The 16,186-nt window shown below is 37.2% G+C and overlaps 1 pseudogene; it reads left to right on the top strand.

The window, feature by feature from the left end:
• The first annotated feature begins 1,413 nt into the window (after positions 1-1,413).
• LOC122749361 lies at positions 1,414-14,516 on the top strand (annotated as a pseudogene).
• The last annotated feature ends 1,670 nt before the right edge of the window (positions 14,517-16,186 follow it).

Genomic DNA, 16,186 nt, shown 5'->3' on the forward strand with positions numbered 1-16,186 from the left:
CTTTTAAACCATGGCTTCCTGAGTTTCCATGAGCTCTTTCCTTTTGGGAGGTGCAGGCAAAAACCACTTCAAGTCAAAGCCTTTTATGTATTACCACTGGGCATGTGGGACACGTTTCTACCAACTGTCTTAACTGTTCCTCACTCTTTTTGTTTGTTTGTTTGTTTGGTTGGTTGGTTTTTTTGGTGAGGCAATGGGGGTTAAGTGACTTGCCCAAGGTCACACAGCTAGTAAGTGTCAAGTGTCTGAGGTCAGATTTGAACTCAGGTACTCCTGAATCCAGGGCCAGAGCTTTAACCACTGCGCCATCTAGCTGCCCCTGTTCCTGACTCTTAAAGACTTCTAGCCTGTGTAATTAATCCAAGAAAACCATTCTAATGTACATAATGAATTTTGTCTAATCTAGACATATGGTTGCTTCCTTTTAGCATGGGTTGGCCATTGATATAGTTCTTAATTTTCAGCATAGCAGAGCCTATTATCCCATTCTTTTTCTAAAGCAAGTACATAAATGTACTTAAATTTTTTAAAAAAGGTTACAAGCTATGTGAAAGCAAAGACAGTTTTTTGACTCCTTTTGTATCCTCAGCACTCAGCACAGTGCCTGACAGTATTTATAATAGGCACTTAATATGTATTCATTGATTGATATAAATTATTGTATCAAGAAACATTAGAAAATATTTTAATCAATGTGACATTAGAATAATAACTTGAGAGAAGGTGAAAATAGTGTTTTCCTGTCATAGCTGCAAACAAATGAGAAAAGACAGAAGGACAAAGAATTTTGTCTGTTTTATTTATTTCATTGTTAATAAATTATAGATATTATAAATGTAAAATAAAGTCCTAAGAGAGTAATGGTAAATAATTAAGTATGCAAATGTGTACATATATATTTATAAAGTAAGACAGAAACAAAAACAGAGACAAAGATTCATTACTACTATCAAGGAAAAAGGAAGTTTCTCCAGTTTACTAAATAAATATTAATTGTGTAGAAATTTATTCTGATTTGGGGACCCTACCTTTAGGCTGAGATTAGAAAGCCTTAGGCCCTCAGGGTCTCTCCCCCTCCTCCTCAGCTTCAGCTGAGGAGAAAAAGCCCCGTGGGCTATACAAGACGCCAGGTCAGACAGCTGGGAAAAAAAAAAGCCCCCAGCTCCCTCTGACCTAAGAGGAGCTATCTGAAGGATAGCCTGTGCTGAGGTATGAGGCTGGAGATCACACCCCCCGCCCTCCCCCCGCCCCTACCAGCTGCAGCTCTGGCTGGCGGATTAGCTTGGTCTTTGGGGGCAAAGGAAGCCCCGAGATTTGAGTGGGAGTTAGACTAGAGGTTGTTGGACTAGAAAAAAGGAAGGAGACTAGAGGACAGACTAGGAGGGGGATGACTAGAGGGGAGCTCGGACAAGGATGGAGGTGAGTTCGGTTTGGAAAAGGAGAGACGGGTCTGACAAGGTTACAGGCCTTAATACAAACCAGGGAAAGTGTAATGTGCCCTGAGCCTGGAGGCAGCTAAGGCCCTTATTGTATTCAAGAAGTTCGAAGAGCAGCAGGTGGGAAAGAGACAGTGGAAAGAGACCACAGGAAAGCAGTCAGGTTGTATATTTTATTTCCCTGTATTCCTAATTTTAAATAGTATCTCATAAATAAACTCTGCTTTGATTATTTGGTTAAGAAGCTTCTTAATCGTTAGTCTATCAGTTTGGGAGCAGTGTGGTGGAACTTTATAAACGGCCCACATTAAATTAACGTAGTCAGATAGCCAAATAGTCAAAGGTCCCCAGATTAGTCAACCACAGATTAGCCCCCCCCCCAAATTAGGCTAGTCAATTTAAAAATATTTTACATTTGAATGGCGACCACGAAGGGACTTATGGCCCAATTATAATTTTTCTAAATTTATCATTTTTCATATAATCATAATTTTTCATAAATCCAATTATATATAATTTTTCCAGGTTAGTTATAGTTATTAATAATTAATTTTTTGTACAATTGATAACCTCTAAGTAGGAGTTCTGAGTTAAGTTTATTGAGATTAATCTATACCTACCTATTTCTATCTCTATCATCTATCTACCAATCTCTATCTATTTCTATCCGCATTTTTATTAGAGATGTGGGCAGCTAGGTTTTGTGCAATGAATAAATCATGAGACCTGTCAGGAAACCCCATGTTCCTGAGTTCAAATCTGTAAAGTTGTCATCTGTAAAATAAGGTGAAAAAGGAAATGCTCCAGTATCTTTGACAAGAAAACCTCAATTGAGATAATGAAGAGTTAGGTGCAACAAAAAAATGACAACAACAACAACTATATTATAAATATATGAATTAGTGACAAAATATAGAAATACATCTCTGGTTACCTTAGAGATGGTGTTGATAAGATTAAATATGGGGGTGAATTAAGTAGCAGGCTAAGGGGTAAACTGTAGAACCCTGTAAAATATAGGGCTTTGTTCTCCTTGAGAGTATGGACTGTCTCCAATCATCTTTTCTTTATATTCCCTGTGCTTAGCACATACTAGGCACATAGACTGAATAAAGGGTAGTTGATGGAAGGATTTTCAAGAAATTTTCTTCAGTCTTTGACTGTGCATTTGTTCTTTTATGTTCTAACACAGGTCTTATAGCCAGCTATGCATAAAACTATTGATTGGTGTGCCTGCCAGAACATGTCTCTCACCACTCTATTCCAACTTTTATTCAATCACAAGAGTGAGTTTCCAAAAACACAGGTCTGACCATGCCACCCCACACCCTTACACACACACACCCCAAACTCTAGTGGCTCCCTATTGCCTGCAGGATCAAATATAACATACAGCCCCATGGAAGAACAAATAGTTTTCAGGTGGCATGCCAGTAAAAACTAAAAAAAAGGACAAGGACTCATCTACATTCTTAAATAAAAGGAGAAAAGTGAAGAGAAATCTTAGGCATCAGGCACTAACCCTGTTAGTGGTCATCCCATAAACCTTTTACACATACACACGTGTATATGAATATATTTAAGTGGTGTACACAATCTAACTTTACAAGTGATCAATACTGCCTATAACTTTTCTTATTGTTTAATTGCTTGTATTTAATTTGATCATCGTGTAATTCTAGTTATCTCTTAATATTGGAATAAGAGTGTGAGGACAGGCTATCTGATCTCCAATTATCTCTCCCCATTCCCAGAATAATCTTTGTTTTTTTTGGACATATTACTCATTCTTCCTGTGTTATAAGAGGCAGTTTCCAAACTTATACCATCATCTTTCCCCACACTGAACCTATCAGAACACCCAACAGAACTGATCCAGGTAAACAACAAAATCAATTGACACCCTTTACCAATTCCCAATAATGACCACTGGAATAAAAACTGACCTGAAATGCAGACACTATAGAGGACTTTTAATTCAAGCATCTTTCTTCTTTTTAGGTGCTGTTTTCTCTTACTTTTTTCATACTTTTTCTGAAATCATGACTTCTTTATTCTCCTCTGGCTCCCAAGGGTTATCAAATAATGTATTTAGGCCAAAATGGTCTCTGATCACTTAGTTTCCCTTGATTTCCATGATTTTAGCTATTTTCAATTTAACAAACCTTCCGTAATTTATCAATGCCTTATGCTTCAAATTTATCTTGATTTCCCTCCTTTTATTAAAGAATCTGAGTCCCTGTTTCAGTTTTCAGTGGCAAAGTGATTCCTTCCTCCATGGGGGCATATATTGTATTTGATTCTGTAGGCAATACAGAGCCACTGGAGTGTAAGGGTGACATGGTCAAACCTGTGCTTTAAGAAAATGACTCTTGTGATCAAATAAAAGATGAACTGGAATGGTGAGAGACTTGTGGCAGGAAAACCAACCAATAGTTTGATGCTTAGCTAGCTGCAAACAACTATGTTAAAATAGAAAATAACAAATTCAGAGTTAAAGATTGAAGACAATTTCTTGTAGAGTCAGTCTATAAACTAGCCTTTATTAAGTCTAGGTGCATAGTATGTACTAAGCACAGAGATTATAAAAAGAATGGGGGAAATGGGGGAGGGCAGTTCTTGCTATCAAGGAGCTCACAGTCTAATAGAAGAAACAACTTGCAAACCACTATGTATAGACATATAAATCTATGTATTTATAGGGAAAATTGGAGATAACAACCAAAATAAAATTAAGGCGCTATCAGGAAAGACTTTCGGTAGAAGGCTGACTTATAGCTGAGTCATGAAGAAATCACCACAGCCCAGATATGTAGCATAATGTAGAAGAGCAAGGAAGCCAATGGCATTGGATCAAAAAAATGTTGTTGTTGATTCTTCTTTTTTGAAGAGGACCATGATGTATGGAGGTGCTGTCAAGACTTGCATTGAAATGGATTTAAGTGAGGCAAGGCTATGCAAAGACATCAACATCAGTCTCTGCTCCAGAGCCATCTGGGTCCTTTTGAAAGATATACATCAGGACAACTGGATATGGCCCCGAATAATTGAGGCCATTGGGTTAAGTGACTTACCCAGGGTCACACAGGTAGTAGTCAAGCTTCTGAAGCTGAATTTGAACTAGGATCTTCCTGACTTCAGGGCCAGTGCTCTATCTACTGCACCACCTAGTATTCTGGATCCAAGATTACATGGGGGAGGAGGATGTAAGACATAAGAAGATTAGAAATATGTAAGAAGGGCTAGTTTATGAATTGCTTTGAATACCAAACAATTTTGTATTTGATCCCATAGGCAATAGGGAAACACTGGATTTTATTGAGGACGAAGGTGACATCTTTAGACTTCTGCTTTAGGAAAATCACTCTTGTGACTGAATAAAGTATGGATTGTAGTGGTGACAGACTTGTGGCAGAAAAACCAACTGATAGTCTATTGTGATATTTCAGGAATAAGAAGATTATTGCTTGAACCAAAATGGTGGCAGCACAGAAGAGGGAAAGAAACATATTCAAAAGATGTTGCAAAGGTGAAATTTTGCACATAATAGATACTGAATAAATGCTTGTTGACCAATTGACATAAATGTATGTATATATGTATGCATGTGTGTATATATATAAATATATGTGTGTATATGTATATGTGTATATATGTGTGTGTGTGTGTGTGTGTGTGTGTGATTAAAATTATATGGGGCTGACTTATAATTGTCCCAAATTTAGGGAAACTTATCTGGGGCTCTAATATGTAGCTACTTAGAAATTAGAGGCTACTGTACCAGTTGGGGGTATTGAGTATTTATAAAAGAATATTAAATATTAGTAAAGAGATAGCACATTGCTAAGAAAGATCAGAAACCCTACATACCTAGGATAGGGGGGGAGAGAGAAAAATCTGTGTCCTGTCTCCTTGAACCTTAAAGCCAAGAGTCCCTGAGAGTGGGCCCTGTAGCTGCTCCTTTACTGTCCTAGGGTAAAGAGAGTGTGTGACTATGTAAGCTTCCTGTGGGCCAGAGGAGAGCCTGCCTTACACATTGCTCAAAGCTAATTGGCTAGTATCACTCAAATCTATTGGTTTACTGGATGTGAGGGTGTTTCAGAGCGGTGTGTGCGGATGTCAGAGTACAGAGCCCTCCAAGGGGAAAAAGCCTTCAGGTAAGTGTGTTTTTAATTCCTATTCACAGTCCAAGGTCCAACCACATTTCCTTTGAAATTTTCCTGACTCTGGGCTGGTCTTAAGAAAGGTCTGGACAGGCTCTCTGGGTCTCATAGAACGCCATTATTTTCTCACTATACATACAATATATATATATATATATATATATATATATATATATATATATATATATATATATATATATATATATATATACATATACACACATACATATACATATGTACACATGTATATACATGCATGCATATATATACACACACATACACACATACATATACATATATACACATGTATATACATGCATGCATATATATACACACAACACATGCACATATATACACATATATGTGTATATGGAAACATGTAAATGTCTGTGCACACACATATATATGTATATACAAAACCGATTTCAATCAAATTATTTTCCTTTGAAATTTTATATATTTCATTTTATACACTTAAAAACATTATTGTAAGAAGATACGCACAGGCTTCATCAGCTTGATAATGGGACCAGGCCTCAAAAAATTTTAAGAGCCTCTGTCCTAGAGTGATTTAAAAAGGTGGCATTCTAATAGCCAACTATAGGTTTTTCTGAATGCCTGTCAAACCCTTTCCGGTCTTTCAGAATCATTCCATAGATTAGTTCTTAGGAAATAAAAGAATGTCCGTACTTAGAAGGTAAGTGAAATTGGTAAAAATAAGGCATTTGGAAAGATCCCTTCCACCACTAACTATGTTCCATTGTACATTACAGCCATTATCATAAATAACCTGATTAAAAGCTTTTGGCAATGTAACAGATCATCTTTATCCCTCTATTGAGGATCATTTAAGGGTATAACTCATATGCCCCATTGGCTCAATTGAGTTATGAATTATCTCCCTTATGAGCTTGCTGAACATATCTCATAGCACTCCCTGACAGCCTTGACAGAGTCAGTTAATTCACAGAGTTACCACAGAAAGCAAAACAAACAATGGAATGATGCAAATAAAACATTTAGTGTAAGTCATGGCAAATCACTTTTAATGCTTTATTTAAACTACCTTCCTTCTCCAGGGTTACAGACAAATAGAAATAATCCTTATTATCTACCCAAGCAATCACATAAATATGTTAAAGTCAAGGATCTGACATTGTTTCAATGTAGTTTTCAGGGTTATATTTTAAAGTAATGAAGTATGAACTCATATCACTTTTAAAAAAGTATTAAAATAATTGAATAGAGGAAATAGCAAAATGTGTCCACACATGGAAAATATACTCCCGAGGGTTCTATTATTTTCATGTACAATTGCTTTTCATTCTACCAGGCTTTTTCATAAGGGCAGAGATCCAGTCAGTACAAAACCTGAAAAGTAAAGTCATAGTTACAGTATTGTATTATAGAATGAATAGCAAATGTAGAATCAGAGGATTTAGATCCTCTGATTCTAAATCTGCTTTTCATTATGCAATACCAGGTATGCAATTTGTATAGATTTGAACAAATCACTTAACTACCCTGGACTACAGTTCCTTTATCTATAAAATAAGGTCATTGGAAAAGGTGGCTTCCAAGGTCTACTTCCTTGAAAATTCTGCTTCTTATAGAGTGACATGTACCTTGATGATGCTTAATATATTGCTAAATAATGTAATGAATGAATAGAATAATTTACCCCCTTAAGATCATTACTGTTATTGTTTATCAGATTTTTGTATAATTGCTCAGTATGTATATGTATATTATATGTATGTTTATATGTATGTGTATGTGTCTGTGTCTATATCTTTTTTTAAATTTTTTTCTGTGTCTATATCTATGTATATGTATATGTACACATATACAAACACACATGCAAAATCATAGTTCCTCAAATTATTGAATTTATCGCTAATCCCTATTGTCTGTCATAGTTCCCAATCCCTTGAAACCTGCCTATTATTCCATTACTCCTCTATCACATTGTCTTTACTTGCCTTCATATCTAGTTTTGATATGATAGCCTGCAACTTGATGATTAGCCACTTCCATAGAATCTCTTCGACCTTAGAATTTCCACCATTTCTAATTTGCTTATCATCACTCTTGAGTTGACAATATGAGGCCTTTTTTCCAACTTCCTGTTTCTCAGTGTCCCTGGAGAAAGCTACAAGATGAACATTTTTTCCCCACTGTATATTTCTATTACATCACTTCAATGGAAGCCTTGTTCCTGGGAAATCCTTAAGTTCTAAGGCTATTGATTCTGTTTTTCATTTTGTTCCACAATATACTTCAAACTTTTATTCTGTGATCAATCTCTTAACCACATATCCACCTCTTATAGGAGAAGACAGAGCTTCCTCAGATTTCAGATGACAAAGTGATTTTCAAATTCTGCTTTCACTTCTCCTAACTCTTAGTATTATCATTCATCCATCTCTCCTTCTCAAGTAAAATGCCACCTCTTCCAAAGAGGCTTCCCAGATCCTCTAAGGTGGTAATAATTTTCCTTTGCTCAAATCTCATATATCATTTTTTTACATGTTTTACTGTATGACTTTATTTTTTTGTCTTCTAGTTATTTGTGAATTTGCAATGCCCTCTCTTTCCCCAATGAGATTATATTTTATGTGAAGGGACTGACTTCTCCAATCTGTATATTTTACTCAAAGGGGGTCAAAGGGGCTCTCAGCAAGTAGTTTATTCATATTCACTGATGTTATTTTAGTGGGTATGTAAATATCTGTCAGCTTCGATTTTATGTAAGTGAAATTTAAATGTCAAATGAGATTGGTAACTCCTGAGGGCTCTCTTCTGTTTATTATGTCCTATTATACCTACTACAATACTCAATAATTCTTGCTAAACATAGCAAATTTGCAATCAATTTCCAAGTACTTTTAAGCACCCCACAATGTGCAAAACGTTTTGCTTGAACTGACAAAGTATACAAAGAAATAAAAAGCATGGCTCTATACAACAAAGACCTAAGAATGCACAAGACATACACAAGTAAAAGTTTTAAAGTTTATATAAGATTTGTCAGTGTTATAAAAGTCACTTATAAGATTGTGAAACTTATAAAAGAATAAAAAGAAACAAAATATAAACAAATCAGACACATGAAAGGATAATATATAATTATTTACCAAATAATTTTACCAAAAATATGTAGGAAATGAATACTATTTGTTTAGAAGAGGGGAAGACTCACTGTGGCGTGGATAGTTTTGAAATATATCATGGAAGAGATGGGATTTTAGCTATGCTTGAAAATTGTGCAGGATTTGGATGCTATCATGATAGGAGGTGGTATTATAGGAGAAAAAACCCATATGAGGAAGGTTAGAGATAGCGAGATTAAGTCATATAAGTCATAAGCTAGAGTGAGAAATAAATGTAAGGGAAAATGAGAATTAAAATTATAAAAAGTATCTTGAGGATAGTTTGAAAAAGGCTTTGTTGAGGGGCAGCTTGGTGACACAGTGAATAAAGCACTGGACCTGGATTCGGGAGGACCTGACTTCAAATCTGGCATCATGCACTTTGTTAAAGGCTAAAATTCTAGCTAGTCTGTCTAAAATATATAATGAGTGATCGCCAATAAATTATAAGCTTTAACAAGAGTTAGGATTTTAAACATTTATTAAGGAGAATAAGAATTTGGTAAAGAGAGAAAGAAAGGCCTATATTCATCTATCTATTAAAGGGAGAGCGCATTTCTAGCTCCACTGTCCACCAGAGTCCAAAAGAAAGAGCGCTAGACAGAGCGCCCAGTTCCCCCTTCCTCCTCTCACCAGCCAACGTCACTTCCTGGTGCCAAAGAAAAGACTCCTGGTCTTGCCCTCAAAGACCTTTACTTCATGGCAGAACTTTCCTATAGTAAGTCTCCAGTAGGTGGCGTCATTCCAATCATTACAACTTGACACTTATTAGCTGTGACTCTGCTCAAGTTACTTAACCCTCATTGCCACCCCCCTAAAAAAAATGTGTCTAAGTTGTTGATACTTTATTCTAAGAGAAAAGTAGGAGTCGTTGAAGTTGGAGATTACATGATAAAAGTGCTGTGTTTTGGAAAACGAATATTTCAGTGGTACATAGCGTAGATGAAAACATAGGGCAGGAAGACTAATCAGGAGGGTCTTTTAGTACCTGAGAAGCCAAGGGATAAAGGGAAGGCAGCAAAAGGAATTCAAAGAAGGAATATATGTGAGACAGCTTGAGGAAAAATGGTCAACACTACATGTATCTCATAGTGAACAGGAGGTAAGGGAGATAACAAAATAATTTCTGAATTTTAGCCTAAGTAATTGGACAAAGAGTGGCATCATTAATTAAATTGGGAAGTAATAGAATCACTGATTCAGAAGTAGCAAAACCTTAAAGGTCCTGTTATCTAACCTTTAACTGTATAAGAAACCCTTCTATAAGAATTTCCAATTCAGCCTCACATGAAGATACCTAGTGAAGGGAAATGTGGAGGGTAAAACTATATGTGCCTTACTTCTGTCCCAAGTTTGGGGAAAATTAGATAGGGTTCCTAACATAGTTGTTACTTATAAATTAGAAGCTTTAGCACCAGTTTTGGGGCATTAAGCATTTATTAAAGTATATTAAATATTAGTAAAGAGAGCATACATGTCTTTGAAAGTTAAGAAAACACCTATCTCTCCTAGAGGAGAGAATAGAGTTCAGCCTGGTCTGCTTCTTCCTCTAAGCCCTCTGCTACCAAGAGTGCCTCTGTGAGAGTCTAACTCCGAGTAACTACGTGTGGAAGCTTTTTCTGGGTATGGAGGAGAGGTGTTCCTTACACATTGATTCAGGCTAATTGGCTAGCATCATCCAAATCCATTGGTACACTGGACTTGAGGGTGGTCCATGAGCAGAATGTGCTGAAGTCATAGTTCAGAGAACACACCCTCTGAGGGTCAGGCCTTCAAGTAGATGTAGTTCCAATTAAGTTAACTACAAATGAGTCGATCAGCAAAATCAATCCAATCAATCTTAATATAATCCCCTTGAACAGAGGGCGGCCCCTCTGAGTGTTCCAAACCCCATTATTTTCTCACAGAAATGTAATACCACTGTCATGACATTATCTTTGTGGTTAGCTCTAACTGCTAGGAAAACATTGAGCTAAAATTGCTTCTCTGCATCTTCTACTCATTATGCCTGGTTCATTCCTATGGAAATAAAGACAGGAAGTACAATGTTTCTTCTAATTCTAATCCTTCAAATACTTGAAAAAAGTAAATACATCCTCTCTAGTCTTCTCTTCTCCAGGTTAAACATTCCTCTATTCCTAAAATCAATCTTCATATAAAATAGATTGGAGGCTCCTTTGCTTACTTTCCCTTAGATTGTTATTTGACTTTTTTTAAAGCTTTTAAACATGGCACTGGGAACCAAGATTAATGGGTCCTAACCAGGGAATAATGCAACAGGAATCTCACTTCCCTAATTTTAGACACCCTGCTTCTCTCAAAATAGCTTGAGATCCTATTAATTTCTTTTTGGTGTTATGTCACATTTTTTATTGTAATTTATCTTACAGTCTACTAAAAACCCCTCTTTTCACATACCCCTTTAACCCATACAAATGTTAAGAAATTAGGTTCTTATCATATGTGCAGACATTTATAGGTTTTGTTTAGGGTTTTTTTTTTTTGGAACTAAAGAGTAGGACTTTATTTTTAAAATACCTTGGGAAAAATTATAAATGTATACTATATTTTGCATATATTTATTTGGAAAAATCATAGGATCACAGATTTAGAGTTGAAAGAGAGCTTAAAAGTTGAATCTAACCCATTAGTTTTACAGATGAGGAAACTGAGTCCCTTAGAGATTAAATTATTTGTCCATAATCACACAACTATTCTATGAAAGAAACAGACTTTCTGTCTGAGACAGGCTTTGAATCCAGGTTTTCATGACTTAAAATCCAAGTCTATTATACTATTCTGGCTCTTTGCTAATAGAATGCAAGCTCCATATGGTCAAGGGAAAGTTTCATTTTTTTCATTCCTAACACACAACACAGTTGTTGGCATATTGTAGGCAACTCATAAATGTTTTTTGGTTGATGAAAAAAGAATTATGCCTTCTCTAAATTTTGTATCTTTCCCAGAACATAAGAATCTGCTATTCAGACAGCAGCAATTGAATACATTTTAAAAATATAATTAAAATATACATGAAGAGATTTCCATAGAGATTGGTCTCACCAGGGAAGTGACTATACTGAGTAGCCCTGAGCAGGAAGAGGGAGCCATGAGGAAACTAGCTATATGATGTCTGGCAGTAGCTTTAAATGAGGAGAACACTCTAAAGACAAACTGCCTACTTTATAGTTTGCCTAGGGCCAGCTCTGGGCAGTACCTTGATGTTGTATGTCTCTTTTCAGGCAAACATAGTAATTGAACATAACTAAACTTTGAAAGCATACTTTGTTAATGCTTCTTAAATTGAAAGCTTTGGCTAAAAGAAGTGAAAGTACTGGAAACAGGCCACTAAAAGTACCATAAAGATAACTTTTTTTCCCCATAACATTTAATATTAATAACAATGATAATTTGGAAAAATAGAAATTAGAACTTTTTGTTAGTCCTGTTTGAAAATTTGTTGTTCTTCAGTTGTCTCTGACTCTTTATGACCCCATGGGCCATACAATCCATGGGGATTTCTTGCAAAGATTCTGGAGTGGTTTGCCATCCCTTCTTCAGGTTATTTTATATATGAGGAAACTGGGGCAAACAGACTTAAACGACTTGCCCAGGATCACATAGCTAGTAAGTGTCTAAGGCCAGATTTGAACCCAGGAAGATGAGTTTTTCAAATTCAGGCCCAGCACTTTATCCACTGTGCAACTAGACTGTCCCTGCTGTAATATACTAATGTGAAAAAAAATTATATAAAGCTTATACTGTAAAGCTAAAATTATATAAAAAATTATATAAAGACATTTTGTTGTAATCTACTGAGTTTTAACTTTGAAAAATATGTTTTGCCTCCTTTTCTTCCTTCCTTTCTGGGCTCCCCTTTGCTCATGTTGTTGCTGCCTCTGCCACAGGCTTGGGATCCACGCCAACCCTCTTTACCATAGAGGATTACCATAAGCTGGACCAACAGAAACTGCAGGCACTGAAGAACACTGCCAACCAGCTGCACATCAACTTCATCCAAGCCACTACTATGGCCAACTCGGGCAACCCCACGTCATGCTTCAGTGTGGCAGAGATCATGGCAGTCCTCTTCTTGCATACCATGAAGTACAAACCCCAGGACCCCAGGAACCCCTTTGTGCTGTCCAAGAGTCATGTGGCTCCCATCCTCTATGCATTCTGGGCTGAGGCTGGCTTCCTGCCGGAGGCTGAGCTGTTAAACTTGCAGAAGATCAGCTCATTTCTAGATGGCCACCCGGTCCCTAAACAAGTCTTTACAGTTGTGGGTACTGGCTCCCTAGGCCAGGGGCTTGGAGCAGCTTGTGGAATGGCCTACACAGGCAAATACTTTGAGAAAGCCAGCTACACTGTCTATTGTTTGTTGGGAAATGAGGAGATATCTGAAAGCTCTGTGGGGGAGGCCATGGCCTTCACAGGATTCTACAAGTTGGAAAAACTGGTTGCCATCCTCGACATTAATCAGCTGGGCTAGAATGACCCTGCCCCACTGCAGCACCAAGTGGAAGTGTACCAGAAGCGATGTGAATCCTTTGGATGGAGTGCCATCGTGGTGGATGGACACAGTATGGAGAACCACTGCAAGGCCTTCAACTAGGCCAAGCATGAGCCACTGGCTGTCATTGCAAAGACATATAAAGGCAGAGGAATCTCAGGTGTGGAAGATAAGGATTCTGGGCATGGGAAGCTCCTCCCCAAAAACATGGCAGAACAGGTCATTGAGGAAATCTATTGTCAAATCCAAAGCAAGAAGAAGATTCTAGCTACCTTCCACAAAGAGGATGCCCCTATAGGGAACATTACCAACATCCAGATGCCCTCTCCCCCAAATTACAAACTTGGAGACAAGATGGCCACCTGCAAAGCCTATGGCATGGCTCTAGCCAAACTGGGGCACATGAGTGATGGTGTGATTGCCCTGGATAGGGACACCAAGAATTCAACCTTTTCAGAACTCTTAAAGAAGGAACATCCTGATTGCTTCATTGAATGTTTCATTGCAGAACAGAACATGGTGCACCACACAGGACCAGACCTTGCCTTTGTGCAGCACCTTCACTGCCTTCTTCACCAGAGACTTCAACCAGATCCAGATGGCAGCCATGTCTGAGAGCAACATCAACCTGTGTGGCTCACACTGTGGAGTGTCCATCAGTGAAGTTGGGCCTTCTCAGATGGCCCTTGAAGATCTTGCAATGTTCTGGAGCATTCTCAGTGGGACATTCTTTTACCCAAGTGATGCTGTGGCTACTGAGAAAGCAGTAGAGTTAGCTGCCAACCTGAAGGACATCTGTTTCATAAGGACCAACTGCCTGGAAAGTGTGATCATTTACAACAATGAAAACTTCCAGGTTGGCCTGAAGTGAAGAGCAAGGATGACCAGGTGATTGTGACTGGAGCTGGGGTGACCCTCCACGAAGCCTTGGCAGCTGCGGAGCAGCTAAAGAAAGAAAAGATCAATATCCGACTGCTTGATCTCTTTACCATCAATCCCTTGGATAAGAAGCTCATCCTTGACAGTACCCCCACGACCCATGGCCAAATCCTGACTGTGGAAGACCATTACTAGGAGGGTGGCATGAGAGGTTGTGGCTTCTGCCGTGGTAAGTGAACCTGGCATCACTGTCACCTGTTTGGCGGTTGCCAATGTCCCCAGAAGTGGGAAGCCAGTGATGCTGCTGAAGATGTTTGGCATCCACAAGGACGCCATTGTTCAGGCTGTCAAGGTGGCCTTGTCTAAGGCCTAAGATGCCTGCTGAAGGTTCCAGTCCAAAGCAAGGGGTAGGGAAGAGAGGGAAACATTCCTGTAACTTCAAATACATTAAGTATCTTTTTGTTTCTAGGGAGGATCAATTGAAATAAAAACAAATATTTAAAATTTAAATAAAAAGAAAAATATGTTTTGCAATTAAATATAAGTAAGTTTGTAATGTTTTGTAATGTTAATAAAGTAGTATATTTACATTACACAAAATCTTTCCCCTATATTTTCAAGGTAATTTTTTAGCATATTATTATACTAATTTATTGAGTGGTCAATTTGTACTTATTTTAAAGGCTAAAATAACTAAATATATTTGACAATTTAAGGTTTTATTAACTTAAAAAAAGAACACTGATAAATGTTAAAAACAAATAACATAGCTAATAGCTTACTTTATGTGCTTAATTTTAAAGGAAAAAACAAAGATGATAGATAACTCTAAATGTCTATAAGGTGCGTAATTTATAAAGTATTTTACATGTATTATCTCATTTGATCTGGATCTCACAAAACAGGTAGATCAAATAAGCCAGTCAAGACGATGATACAAATTGAGGGTAAGTGCATAGCAGAGATAGAGTGGCAGGAGAGACCTGAAGCATGATACATCTCTTTTATTTAAGTGATCAGGGGAAGTTTCATGAAAGTAGTGGTGTTTGAAGTGATGATTGAAGAAGAGACTATTTCATGACATAACTATAGTAGGAGACAATGGTTTCTACTCCTACATGATAATGTGATGCTGTTCAAAAGAAACAGATTACTTTGGTTAATGGTGAATAGTCTGCTATATTAGAGTGTTAAAGTAAATAAAGGAATGTAGCATAAAATACAGTATGACTAGGAGAGTGTTATAAATTATTTTGAAATCATGAGTGGCTCTGAAATGCTAGGATCAAAAATTTCAACTTTGTTCAATAGAAAATAGGGAAATCATTGAATGTTGTAGAGTTAGAGCGTATATCCTTGGTAATTTGGCTTCTAACTTAACCTGAAATGTTCTCAAACAGTTCTGTCCAGTGTTAATAATGATCTTTATTTTATGTTTTTTAACTGATGATCTTTTAATTCCTAAATATTGTGGCAATTTCACATAGAATGCACTCTTCGATCTCATCTGCTGTAGTATTATCTATTTGTATTCTTTCTCTCTTTTTCTCACTCTCTCACTTTTTCTTTTCCTCCACCTTATCAGCAGGAATATCATTAGCAGCAGCAGCAGCAGTATCTTCATCATCTACTTTTCCTCCTCCTCCTCTTCCTCCTCTTCCTCCTTCTTTCTGCTTCTGCTTCTGCTCCTGCATCTTCTGCTTCTGCTTTATTATTCTTCTATATGATGATGATTCCCAGAATATTACATCCAACCCTAAACTTTCATCTAGGATCCACTATCATATCATCAATGTGCTTTGGGCATTCTAAACTGGATGTTCCATGGATCTCAAAAACCCACCATGTCCAAAACTCAATTTGTTATTATCCCCTACCACCAAAAATATCCAGCCCTATGACAAAGTCCATTCTTTCTGTCAAGTGCATTAATATATTCTAATTCTTTCAGGTTCACACCTCACAACATCCTTTACTCTTCTTTCCTATTCACCACACATAGCCAATCTGTTGCAAACTCCTGTTATTTCTACTCACATAACC

The sequence above is a fragment of the Dromiciops gliroides genome, chromosome 1 (genome assembly GCF_019393635.1).
Source record: "Dromiciops gliroides isolate mDroGli1 chromosome 1, mDroGli1.pri, whole genome shotgun sequence".
NCBI classification, from domain to species: Eukaryota; Metazoa; Chordata; class Mammalia; order Microbiotheria; family Microbiotheriidae; genus Dromiciops; species Dromiciops gliroides.